At 28.4% G+C, this 13135-nt stretch overlaps 1 long non-coding RNA gene across 1 annotated transcript; it reads left to right on the top strand.

The window, feature by feature from the left end:
• The first annotated feature begins 11338 nt into the window (after window positions 1-11338).
• On the top strand, window positions 11339-11780 carry LOC119613685. Its single transcript, XR_005232248.1, has 3 exons — window positions 11339-11437; window positions 11517-11608; window positions 11669-11780. It is a non-coding gene; the product is annotated as an uncharacterized LOC119613685 (long non-coding RNA).
• Window positions 11781-13135: the final 1355 nt, after the last annotated feature.

Here is a 13135-nt window from a genome sequence, read left to right as displayed (position 1 = left end):
ACATACGGCAAAATTTCCCGTCAGTAAATTTTGTGAGGATCGGTTCACATTTGAACCGAAAATAAATGCTTTATTTTAAAAATAAATCACATTTTAAATGTAATTTTTTATTAAAATTTTTTGATGATGCCACTTTTCATATTTTTGCTCCCGCGGAATTTATAATTGGGGGATATTTTTCTCGAGAAAAATGTTTTCCGTGAGAAAGAAATTCCTTGAGAATATTCATGATTGCTCTGATAAGTTTGTCATTCAGTGTGTAGCACCAATAAATATTCATCTAAGACCCAACAAAGTATATATATACTGGGTCCTTATTAAATTCTGAGTCGATTTGGATATGTCCGTCTGTCTGTGTAAAACACGCTCACGTTAAAAATAAGTAAAGGAAATCAACCAATTTCACCCAAAATATTTATTATTATCCTAAGCAGTTTGGTATCGAAAATCAGCAAAATCGGTTCACAACGTAAAAGTTATGAGTAAAAATTTCAGACTACCTCGAAAAAAATACGTTTTTTCCTAATTCTTAAGAAGTTTTCTCAGAAACTACCAAAGATAATTCTATGAATTTTGTCACACATTAGGGGCTTTTTTTAATCACTGGATTTATTTTGGATTTATTTTATTTCAAGAAAAAAACTATCTTTGGAAGCTGGAATTTAGTTTTGGACATCATTATCTGAAAATACACTCTGTAAGCTAATATAAGGTCAAAGAAAAATTAATTTTAGTGCAAACATGGCGGTTCTGCAGCTAAAAGAAGTAAATCTAATTTGGATTTATTAAATCCAAAAAAAATAGTTAGATTTAGCTAATTTCAATATGGCAATGCTTTGTATTCATAGAACAAAACCAAAATAATTTTAAAATAAACTAATTTGTTTTATTTTGCTATTCACCAATAGATGGCAAATATTTCTTAAAATATGTAAAAATAGGAAAATAAACAAAATTCCTGTAACTAAAATATTGCACACATGATATTTTAGTGCAAATACCAATTTTTGCAAAAAATTGTTACAAATTTTATGGAAAATTTATGATTTTAATATTAAGTTTTGAAATAACTCCATCTGTTGGTCGCTGCTGACATTATGATTTGAAATTTGTTTAGTCTCGATTTAAACCTTTTGCCTTATCCACCTGGCGTACAGTACCAGAACTAAAATTTAGATTTAATAAATCCAATTGTTTAAAAAATGCTGCTATTATTTTTTCAGGGCAGTGATCAATTATGTTCAAAATCTTTACAATCGATCTAATATTTCTCATAGCCCCCATACAAAGGTAATTAGTTTATCATTAATAACTCCCCCAAAAAAAATTCGAGTTTTTTACGGATCGGTTCATTATTGGTCATAGCTCTCATATAAGGCCCACTTCCGAAAATTACTTAAAAGCACATATTTCATTGAATTCTAAAGCTATAGGGATAAAATTTGACTTTAATATGTTTTGTGTACATACAAATCATTCTATTACTTTTTTCCCGGATCGGTCCATTATGGGTCATAGCTCCCATATAAGGCCCACTTCCGAAAATCACTTAAATGAACATATTTCATTATCAAATAAAAATATCTTGATAAAATTCGACACAAAAATGTTTTGTGTATATAATTAATAAATCTATTGGAGAAAAATTCGACTTAAATTTTTTTTTTGCACATAAATCATTATTTGAAATTTTTTCCTTATCAGTCCATAATTGGTCATAACTCCCATATAAGGACCATTCCCAAAAAATTACTTAAATGCACATTGACAATCAAGTTATCGGGATAAAATTCGACATAAATGTATTTTGTATATAAAAATCATTATATTTTTTCCGGATCGGTCCATTAGTTGTCTTAGCTCCCATATAAGGTTTACTTCTGAAAATCACTTAATACCACTTAATTCGTTGTTAAATGATTATATCCGGATAACATTCGACATGAGTATGTTCTGTGTATAGATAAATAATTCTATTGAAATGTTTTCGAACTGGCCTATTAATATAAATTTTTCTGGACCTAATCAAAATTAATTCGACATATGCATAAATGTTAATACCCTCAATATGAGTGCTATATTCGGCTGTGCCGAATCTTATATACCCTTTACCATAGTGTATTTAAAAATATAAATTTTATAAAATTTAAATTTATTTCATTTTCCCGACTATATCATTATTATAGCAATAGCAAAACAAAATGAACAACAACGCTAAACGAAATAAGCACGCAAAAAACAAAATACACAAGTCAGTAAAACCAACAGACATCCAAACATACGAAACTGAATACACCAAGAAACAAAAACAATATACACAAGGCCAAGGCGAATTCAGATAAGGTGGTGTTATTCAATCAGCTGATAATTTTTTCAAATTTGTCAAAGTTTGTTATTGTTTACATTTTTATATTTAAAAATTTTCGTTAAACGGAGAAAAACTTCGTTTTGGTATGTATATACAAATATGTTGTTTTATATTATCATTGTGTAGATAATGTGATTAACTAAAAAAATCTCTTCCGGAACACTTTATATAAAGAAACACATATGAAGATTTTAGCCGAACAGCGGCAGCTTACTTTTACATACGGCAAAATTTCCCGTCAGTAAATTTTGTGAGGATCGGTTCACATTTGACCCTAGCCCCCATATAAATACCTTTTCAGAAAACAAGATTTTCATCACTAAATTGCTTAAATATATCAGAATTAAGGTAAAATTCAAAATAAATGCTTTATTTTAAAAATAAATCACATTTTAATAGTAATTTTTTATTAAAATTTTTTGATGATGCCACTTTTTCATATTTTTGCTCCCGCGGAATTTATAATTGGGGGATATTTTTCTCGAGAAAAATGTTTTCCGTGAGAAAGAAATTCTTTGGGAATATTCATGATTGCGCTGATAAGTTTGTCATTCAGTGTGTAGCACCAATAAATATTCATCTAAGACCCAACAAAGTATATATATACTGGGTCCTTATTAAATTCTGAGTCGATTTGGATATGTCCGTCTGTCTGTGTAAAACACGTTAAAAATAAGTAAAGGAAATCAACCAATTTCACCCAAAATATTTATTATTATCCTAAGCAGTTTGGTATCGAAAATCAGCAAAATCGGTTCACAACGTAAAAGTTATGAGTAAAAATTTCAGACTACCTCGAAAAAAATACGTTTTTTCCTAATTCTTAAGAAGTTTTCTCAGAAACTACCAAAGATAATTCTATGAATTTTGTCACACATTATTTTTTCAGGGCAGTGATCAATTATGTTCAAAATCTTTACAATCGATCTAATATTTCTCATAGCCCCCATACAAAGGTAATTAGTTTATCATTAATAACTCCCCAAAAAAAATTCGAGTTTTATACGGATCGGTTCATTATTGGTCATAGCTCTCATATAAGGCCCACTTCCGAAAATTACTTAAAAGCACATATTTCATTGAATTCTAAAGCTATAGGGATAAAATTTGACTTTAATATTTTTGTGTACATACAAATCATTCTATTACTTTTGGCTCATAGCTCCCATATATGGCCCACTTCCGAAAATCACTTAAATGAACATATTTCATTATCAAATAAAAATATCTTGATAAAATTCGACACAAAAATGTTTTGTGTATATAATTAATAAATCTATTGGAGTAAAATTCGACTTAAATTTTTTTTTTGCATATAAATCATTATTTGAAATTTTTTCATTATCAGTCCATAATTGGTCATAACTCCCATATAAGGACCATTCCCAAAAAATTACTTAAATGCACATTGACAATCAAGTTATCGGGATAAAATTCGACATAAATGTGTATTTTGTATATAAAAATCATTATATTTTTTCCGGATCGGTCCATTAGTTGTCTTAGCTCCCATATAAGGTTTACTTCTGAAAATCACTTAATACCACTTAATTCGTTGTTAAATGATTATATCCGGATAACATTCGACATGAGTATGTTCTGTGTATAGATAAATAATTCTATTGAAATGTTTTCGAACTGGCCTATTAATATAAATTTTTCTGGACCTAATCAAAATTAATTCGACATATGCATAAATGTTAATACCCTCAATATGAGTGCTATATTCGGCTGTGCCGAATCTTATATACCCTTTACCGTAGTGTATTTAAAAATATAAATTTTATAAAATTTAAATTTATTTCATTTTCCCGACTATATCATTATTATAGCAATAGCAAAACAAAATGAACAACAACGCTAAACGAAATAAGCACGCAAAAAACAAAATACACAAGTCAGTAAAACCAACAGACATCCAAACATACGAAACTGAATACACAAGAAACAAAAACAATATACACAAGGCCAAGGCGAATTCAGATAAGGTGGTGTTATTCAATCAGCTGATAATTTTTTTCTTAATTCGCCTGGTTTACGTATGTAGCTGTCAAAGTTTGTTATTGTTTACATTTTTATATTTAAAAATTTTCGTTAAACGGAGAAAAACTTCGTTTTGGTATGTATACAAATATGTTGTTTTATATTTTATATTATCATTGTGTAGATAATGTGATTAACTAAAAAAAATCTCTTCCGGAACACTTTATATAAAGAAACACATATGAAGATTTTAGCCGAACAGCGGCAGCTTACTGTTACATACGGCTTAATTTTGAAATCTATTAAATGTTAACAAATTAAACAATATTGTTTTATATTTACACTATGTAGATAAAGTGATTTACTAAAAAAAAGTCTGTTCCGGAACGCTTTATACATATAACAAAACCTATATGAAGTATTTACCCGGCCGGCGGCTGCTACATTATGGCCAAATATTGAAAATTACTCCGCCGGAGTAGAATTATCCATTCGCAACAAAGATTCATTCATTTGTAATAAATTTTTTTCATGAATATGTACTTTTTTATGTTTATTTTTCACAAAAAAATTAAGTTTTACTTAACTTCAGGCACTCACTTAAATTTTGCAAATTAATCTGCCGAAATAGAATTTTTCGTTTGAAACAAACATTCAATTCAGAATATATTTTCTTCACAAATTTAATATCTTTATCTTTATTTTTAATAAAATATAAAATTTTACAAAAATTTTCATGAAATGAATTCGCCGTACTTATGGTTTTTGACATCTACCTAAACCAAGTGCAAAAACAAAATACTTGTAAAATGTTGTTGTTGCAGAACTGCCACCACCTTATCTGAATTCGTCTTGCACAAGGCAATGAAACACATAGCCTTCCAAACATACGAAACGAAATACTCAAAAAAACAAAAACAAAATGCACAACGCAATGAATAAACAGTGTTGTTGTTGCTTATTTATCAAAGCATGAAAAAAATTATCTTTTTTTATGAAATTTTCAGAGGTTGTCTCGGATTTTTGCTTATATCTCCGTTGTTTATGGACGGATTTTGCTGATTTTAAATAGGAAACTTCTCGAAAGCATGTCTGACAGAATTATTGAAGATTTGGATCGCGAATATATCTGGAGTCTTCAGAAAACTGATTTCAACAGACAGACGGACAGTCAAACAGACATTTAAAAACAAACTTAACTAAAAAAGGGGGTTTGCGTAGACGGACATCGCTAAACCGACTTCGATACCTATACGGAGTTACAAATTGTATTTGTTCCTTATGAGGTCACATAATTAATATTTTTTAAATTTTGAACAGAAAAACAGTGAAGTGAATTCACTTTAATTTTAAATGTTATAAAGAAAAATTTTAAGTACAATAATTTTGTTTTAATGTATATTAACTAAATGAATTTAAACTAAATGAATTAAAAAAATTAATTTAAAAAAAATTTAATATTCAATAATCATTAACAGATTTTTCGCTGAAAGAATATATCATGAGTACTTTTGCACTTTATTTTGTCCGATAGTGTAAGTTAATTAAATCGTTTAAATTATTTAAAGATTCTTACTTTTTATTTTATATGTATATTTTTTATTATTTGACCTGGTTCACACTGGAAAACCTTTTTGGGAAACTTTTGTTAGAGGACTTTTAGCTGAGGGGACATGTCGCAGGGTTTCTCCTCCTTTCTCTTTTAAATGCCCTTCGTAAAATAATGAACGTTTATATCGTGTTAGTGTTGCCCTTTTTATATTTCTTTATTGTTATTTCTTTTATTTTATTTATGAATAAATATATTTATTTAAAAATATTTGTCCAATAAAATATTGATAACAAATATATTTTAATATTTTATAAAAATTTTGAAGAAATTACACTCAATTGCTTATTTAAATAGGAGTTTAACTAAGAAATATTGTTCTTTTTACAATTATTTATTTAATTATTTATTGTTTGTTATAAAAATAACTAAAATTTAACAAGCAATTATTTAAAAATTAATTATTTTTAGATTCTATGTAATGTAAATAAAATTCAAAATATTGCTTCAGGCAACACTGATACATGTATTAAACTGATCGCACACGATCTTCACTCTTTGAGGTCAGAATAAAAATAAAGCAACTGGCAAAATTACGAACGCATAACAAAAGAGATAGCAAAAAAACCCCTCAAATTACGATTCGTGCGTCTTTTGCTACTTGACTGTTATGTGTAGTTAGTTTCTATCACCCAATTTACATGATGATTTTTTTTCATGTTTGCCCAGACGTCTGTTTTCATGTTTGTCGATGATTGGTGGTGAGCGGGGTAGAGAAGAATGGGGGGTAAGAAAACAAACATGATTTGGGATTTTCATGATTGTTTAATATAAATTACTTAATATTATTATATAATTAATTATATTATTATATAATTAATATAAAAAGTAAAATTTTATCGAAACACGATTTTTTATTTTCTTTTTTTTCTTTGACATATTTCAGAGTTTTTTCTCTTTTACTTATTAATTTTAAATTTTTTCTAATAACATTTAGTATAATTTTTTTTTTAAATAAATATTTACTAATTTAGAAGTATATTAATTTTAATGTATAATTTTAAAGTATTTTAAATAATCGTAATAATTAAAATTTTCTGATGTACATTATTTTTAAAACATTAACATCACTGTTTTTTCTTGTTTACATTTTTATGTATTTTATGTCAGCTGTTTATAGCTGTCACTTTGAATTCTATTTTCTACAGGTTCATCCGCAACGTAACTTCAACGTTACGGCAAAACTAACGACACAGGTTTCGTAAGCCAAAAACGAATCAGCTGATTCATCACGGAACGGAACGTAGAGACTAACTGAGCCTTTACTGTTTGAGTCAACCAAGTTGATGTGTCGCCAAGGCGCTTTAAATATCAGCAATTTGAAAAGCACCATAATAGTGCCTTTCCGTAAAAAGGCACTATAAGAAAAAATTTAGAACCTTTATAAATGGGGTATGAGCCGAGCCAAGTAGCTTAATTAGCTTATCTTTTTTTGTTATATTTTGGTGTATGATGCACAAACGTTTTAATACTTTTAGAAATAGTTTAATTCTATTAAATATAATGAATGTAATATGATTACATGACTTTCCCTAGCAAGGTAATCTTTTTTGTCAGGCAATTTAAAACCATAAATTTTATTAGACATATACATGTTCCTAATACATTGGTGTTTTTTCTCTATAATTCACATGTAAATATTGTGGTTTTGTTTCAAACAACGGGCGAGCAACAGGCGATCAACAATCTACAGATACATACTTATGTATATGTATGTCTGTAAAAGTTAAAAAATTTAGCTTACTTCACATTTTTTTGTTTTATACAAATCAATTTTTTTCTTGATTAATTTGTTTAAAAGAGTTTTAGGGTAATTACAAATATTTGAATATGCAATTGATTTGGGTCAACAACCCAGCTCCATGGAACTGTATACGTATTCAAATTCAAGGTTAAATACAACGGAAATTAATGTTACGGTTTTTATTAACACCCCAATAATTCTTCTACATTACTCATATAAACAAAAACTAATAAAATGCTATTTATGCAAGTCATCAGTTTCCAATTTAAAGTAAGTAATAAAGGTGCAAACAAAAATTAAAAAATTGTCTCCCTGCTTAAAATTGTTTGTATGTTCTTTTAACATTATTACATACGAAAAAGTTTTAATATTACTAATATAAAATTGAGTGTACTATTTTTATTTTTTATAAAAATTATATTTATTGAAAGAAATTGAAAAGGAAATTAAAATTCATTTTTATGATTATTTTTAAAACAAAAAAGTTTAAAGCAATGCACAGTGGTATAGGAAAAAAAGAGGGAAATAATTCGGTAACTTCTAAACGGTTAATCCGATGAGTCGAGTTTAGGTTTTGAATTTGGACCTTATAGGCCAACCAGGGGCCCGGCGGGGGTCCTCAAATTAGGACACCTCGGCTATGTTAAATTTTTAAAACGATCCTATTTCTTCATTTGAGTTCCGATTTAAAAAAATTTTGTATATAGAATCTCCTCATCGAGCACTATAAAAAATGCAGTAAATTATCTCTTATCGTTTAGGAGATATTCGCATTTGAAAATTAAAATTTTAAAATTTTTACCGTCCTTACTTTAGTTTTAAAAACAAGTTTATATATCAAGCAGTGAAAGAATTATGTAAAAATCATGACTGAGTCCAAAGTTATAGGCATTTTAATTTAAAAATTAAAAAAAGGCGATTTTTTGCCATTTTTTTGGGAAAAAAAGTATCTTTTTCTTTTTAAGTTATCTAAAAAGTTTCTAAGAAGATGTATATAGAACTTATACTTTTTTGGAAGCTGACTTTACATAAAATACGATAAATGAAACAAAACCTAAAAATTTTTGATACCGAGGGGACCAGGTCCATCCAAAAAAAAACATATTTTTTATGGAAAATTTAATTTTGAGCAAAAATTCTCAAATCGCATAGTCGATATCAAATTATAGTGACCTGTTTTATATGACCCAATATGTTCTTAATCATTTTGTAACGGTTTCGATAACCCCGCCCCTGGTATGGATATATAGGCAAAAAACTAAAAAATCCTATTTTTGGGATTTTTAAAACTTTTTTGGGAATTCCGGGATTTCTAATAAGAAAATTCGAAATTTTTATTTAATTTTGGATTTTGAGTAAAAAATCTACCTAACTGTAAAATTTCATCAAAAAATATTCATAAATAAAATTTTTATTGCAATTTGAAAAATTTGTATCTTCGCAAAAACTGAATAAAAAACATTTTTTAATTTTTTAAAAAAAAAAACATCTTTTAGAGAATTTACCTAGTACTATTATTTTCATCCATGTTAGGCATGTTTTACTACCTAAATTTTTATGAATTTTTACAGCCACTTTTTACGATTAATCTTTTATTCTTTATCCCTAAAAAAATTAACAAGTATTTATTTTATATAAAAATAGTCTTTATTTATTTTTTTTTATAAATTAATATAATTTTGTAAAATAATCGGTATCACAGTAGTCCATATCTAAAAGAAAGTAAATCTTTAAATTCATGAATATTTTCAAATGCTAACGTTTTGTAGCAAATCCAACGTTTCCTTATAGTAGATAAAACAGGATCAGAAGATAGAATCAGATTATTAAAAATATCTTCATTTTGAGACTGCCTAGAACACTTCCTTGAGCTAAACTGATGAATATGCTTAAAGTCTCTATTCCTCGATTCTTGGGGTTCTTCTGTAAGCTCTCCTAAAGGCAGAATATTATGTTCTATGATGACCTTTCCATGACATAATATCTTGTGAACTGTAGGTGTCATTTCTTTCCAGGGATATAATTCCAAAAGTAATTTAGAAACTTTTGTAGAATACTCTCCAAATTTTGTTGCGTTCACTTTATGCTTGCTATTTATCGCCATTAGAATAATATTGACCTTTTGCAGTAAATCCATATTAATTCAAGATGTTTGAAAAAACGTCTAGCGGTATTACCATCGTTTGTGCTTCCATATCCTGTGAGTGGTTTATCAATATTTAATCCCATCCGCTTTTTAAATTCCTCTTGAATTCTTCTTTCTCACTGGCTCTCATTTCCATTAACTCCTTATTGTTATTTGCACTTTTGTTTGCATTTTCCGGTATGCTTCTGTACTTTAAATCATATGCTAAATGTAGAAAATGTTCCAGAAATCGTATGCGAGCATGTAGGGGGGATATTCCAAATTGTAATGTTTCCTCATTTATTGACCTTTGCTTGGAAATATTCGAAAATTCTGATTTTTTATCACCACATATGTAGCAGTACCAAGTAGATGATGTTCCTGTAATGGCATTTCCAACTTTCCCATCAATCATTGTAAGTTTTAAATCATAGGACATGTTAAACGAATAATTTTCTATTTCGATTGTTATAGGTTCCAAGTTTTTAATTTCTGCTTCAATACGATTTATCAAATCTTGCGTTGTTGTTTTGGATTCCTTTATATACTCAAAGCTTATTGGCCTACAAAAAGCTTTGGATCCTGGAGTCGAATTCTTCCAAATATCATCGAAACTGGTTGATGGAGAATCGCTGTCAGCATACTTTCGAATTCTTAATGGAACTAGCGATGCCATAAATACACTTTTATACTCGGAAGATGATTCACTTGTGTTGATTTGTTTATATTCCGAGAGTGCTGATAATCCATCACATCCCCACTTACAAATGAGTTGAAGATCACAAGAATTTATTTTTTTTAGTTGGTCTGAAGAAAAGTCAGAAGCAATCCTTAAAGCAGTATTTTCGAGTAGAGCGCCGAGTCCAATAACAGCCTTCCGATCAGTTATTTCAATAGGATGGTATAATGCTTTTCTTCTTTTCATTTATTTTGTCATATGATGGTAAAACATCCACTCCTTTTTCAGATAGCGCCTTTCTTAACGTTATGTAGTTATCACGACTTAATCCCAGCTGCAACATAAGCGCAATAGCTTCTTCCTCAGTGAACGTTGTATCAGATGATGGTGTGGGTATACTCTTTACCACAGATATAACCAGATTTGTCAGAACTGACGTTTGTAATAAGCGATTATCAGCTGAGCTTACCCCCATAATATGAAAGAAAGAAAAAATATCACATATACGCACACTAATGTGAAAAAAAATATCAACCATATACTACCTTTTTACATGTGTTCAAAAATAAATAAATAAATAAACACAAAATTTATTGAAAAATTTTCACAATTTTTTATTTTTTTGTTTATTTATAAAAAAATAACAAAATGAACGCCAACGAAGTTGTACCTTGTGGAAAAATGGTAAGTAGTATCTGCAAATAAAGAAAAATACATTTTAATACGTTGTATTTGTAATAACATTAATTCTTTGTTTTTTTGGCAAGAAATTTTTAATATCTGGAAATTTTCTAATTGTGGCTCATTATTAGCAAAGTTTTTCTCTTTTCGTTTAAGGGTACACTATGGACAAAATTTTACAAATTTTGTCAAGGCTACTGACCTGGAAGCTAATGGACGAATTGGACCAAATCTCTCCTGGATCAGCGGTAAGTACCCTCAAGTGCCTGAAAATAAAACAAAAAAACAAAAATCATTATTAACAAAGTTTTTCTCTTTTCGTTTAAGGGTACACTATGGACAAAATTTTACAAATTTTGTCAAGGCTACTGACCTGGAAGCTAATGGACGAATTGGACCAAATCTCTCCTGGATCAGCGGTAAGTACCCTCAAGTGCCTGAAAATAAAAACAAAAAAACAAAAATCATTATTAACAAAGTTTTTCTCTTTTCGTTTAAGGGTACACTATGGACAAAATTTTACAAATTTTGTCAAGGCTACTGACCTGAAGCTAATGGACGAATTGGACCAAATCTCTCCTGGATCAGCGGTAAGTACCCTCAAGTGCCTGAAAATAAAACACATTTTACAAAATTAATTTGTCAAGGCTACTGACCTGAAGCTAATGGACCAATTGGACCAAATCATGCACGGAGTTCACTGAAATGGAAGCCATAAATATATTAAAATTTATAATTTTCAAATGTGTTACAATGTTCGGTTAATAAACTTACAATTAGTAATTGTAATTGTCAATTACAGTAATGATTACCAGTTTTTATTTTGTTGGATGATTTTTTATCGACCTTTTCTGGTCTAGATCCATCATGTTCTGTATTAAACAGCATCACCTCAAGTAGGTTGTGGTACTTCACCACGCATGATGGTCTTGAGTAAGTTTATGCTAGAATGCTGACGCATTTTATATTCGCTGTACTTACTCCTGGATTACAGTAAAACAAAGTTATAACCAAGATTCTTTTGGAAAATAATGTTTTTAATAGCTCATACTACAATACTACAACGTTGATTTTAATTCAAAATAATTATATATAGTATAAAAGTATATGTACACAAAACCTCTTAAACATTCAATATATAAATGATATAAACAAATTGCAAATGCAAAAAATAAAATATATTAAAGATATTACATTTTTAGAAAGATTGGTGAATGTATTTCGTGTAGTGGAAGTTTTTGTGAATTATGTTGGGTTTAAGTACTTTATATACATACATTTCATACACATTGAACTAAATTATAATAATGTATTGTTAATACCAGGTGTTATGTTTGTTAAGGTACGTTCACACCTATCAAATATTTGACGTTTTTTATCAAATATTTGTTGGCTGTAATGTGAACACAAAATATTTTTGAAGAGCAAACAAAATATCAGCTGCTTTTCGTGAAACATTTTTATTTGTCAACCTACAAATATTTTCTTAATGTGAACACAATGTGAACACCAAACATGAAACATTTTTGTTAAACGTTAAAAAAACTATTTAATAATATTTTTTACGATTTCATAGAAATTTCTGCCTAAAAACAAAAAATTAAATACATTTTTATTTCATAATGTGCTTAAAATGAGTATTTCTATTTTGACGTTTTGTTTGAAGAAACAAAGCCAAACACAATTCAATACCAATAGTAAAAGTTTGTTTGCCCGGTGTTCACATTACAACAAATAATTTCGTAAAACAATTGACGGATACAACAGTAAAAAAACAAGATTTTGTTTGCAGGCAAAGAGGAACATAACAACAAAACATCTAATGCGCAACCAAACCAAAAGCCAAAAATATATGTGTTTATATTTACTAAAAAGCTATATCATTGAATAATAACTTCTATATATTCTTAAAATTTCATTTAATATTGTTTTTCATCAAAATTTTA

The sequence above is a fragment of the Lucilia sericata genome, unplaced genomic scaffold, assembly GCF_015586225.1.
Source record: "Lucilia sericata isolate MDLA Ls3-8-SP2 unplaced genomic scaffold, ASM1558622v1 Contig002243F_arrow, whole genome shotgun sequence".
In the NCBI taxonomy this organism is placed as follows: Eukaryota; Metazoa; Arthropoda; class Insecta; order Diptera; family Calliphoridae; genus Lucilia; species Lucilia sericata.
Note: the sequence above shows the minus strand (reverse complement) of the source record. Positions and strands in the feature narration are given on the sequence as shown.